Below are 1,146 nucleotides of genomic sequence, written 5' to 3'. Positions count from 1 at the left end.
GTGCAGTGGGAAAGCAGAGGAAGGCAACAGAAAGTCACAGGGAAAAGGCAGTAGGAATTGAGAGGAGATCAGGAAACTACTGGAGAGGGGTGGGGCTGGAGTTGAGAGAGAGAGAGAGGGAGAGGGAGTGGCAGTAGGTGCTGGGAGCTGGAGACAGGTTCCAGCTGCTGGAGAAAATTGCAGGACGGCCACGAGGAGCTGGGAAGCTGCAGGGGTGGGGAATGGCTACAGAAGGTGCGGGGGAAGCCTGAAATCAGAGAGACGGACAACAGAAAATCACAGGAAAAGTGGCAGGAGATACTGAAAGGCAGCAGGGGCAGTGGGAAAGCAGAGGAAGGCAACAGAAAGTCACAGGGAAAAGGCAGTAGGAATTGAGAGGAGATCAGGAAACTACTGGAGAGGGGTGGGGCTGGAGTTGAGAGAGAGAGAGAGAGGGAGAGGAGAGAGAGAATGAGGCTGGAATTTAAGATAAAGAAGGGACTGGGATTCAGTAAAACATGACCCAACTCAGGGTTGCAAATGACAGTGGTTATATTGAACAGGGGAGATGGTGACACAATGTCTTATTGTTTCTCTTGCACCCACCCACCCAACCACACACACATGTGCACACACACACACGCATGCACAATGGCAGCAGGGGTTAGAGAGGCTTGGTGCAGGGGCTGAAGTCCACTTACGTCCGGGAGGAGAGAGAGAGACAGAGAGAGAGAGTCCAAATTGTAGGAGGAGGTTTGCAGGTAATATCTACCCATCCAGGCTGGAAAGGGGTCTTTGTCCAGTAGGTGTTGTCCAGAGGGGGGTCGCCAGCAGGGCCTCTGTGTGGATAGGTGGTGTGGCATGGTGCTGGTCCAAATGGAGAGGGTGTCCCACTGGGTTTGTCTTCACTGCCCCTTTTTATAGGGGCAGACCTTGTGTGACCCTAGTGACAGAAGGCATGCCCAGGCAAGGGTCAGCCCGTGGAGTACTGATCACGTGTGCTCCATGCAGTGATGTGCAGTTTTCGGTGTCTGTAATGGTGAGAGTTGCTGGTTCTGCAGGGTCTTTTGTCTTTCAAATGCTGGGTTCTTGTCTCTGTTCCTGGGTGAGGTCTGTGGTTTCTGGATGAATCAATGTGAGGTGATGGCCCAGTCATTACAGGCCATT

General features: G+C 52.9%; 1 protein-coding gene across 1 annotated transcript in view; it reads left to right on the top strand.

Moving 5' to 3' along the window:
• Window positions 1-1,146, top strand: part of EDIL3 (EGF like repeats and discoidin domains 3) — a 366,402-nt gene that overhangs the window by 117,253 nt on the left and 248,003 nt on the right. The window lies entirely within an intron of this gene.

Source organism: Alligator sinensis, unplaced genomic scaffold, assembly GCF_000455745.1.
Source record: "Alligator sinensis unplaced genomic scaffold, ASM45574v1 scaffold122_2, whole genome shotgun sequence".
NCBI classification, from domain to species: Eukaryota; Metazoa; Chordata; order Crocodylia; family Alligatoridae; genus Alligator; species Alligator sinensis.
The sequence above is the reverse complement of the archived record's forward strand: the minus strand, read 5'-3'. Positions and strand labels throughout refer to the sequence as shown.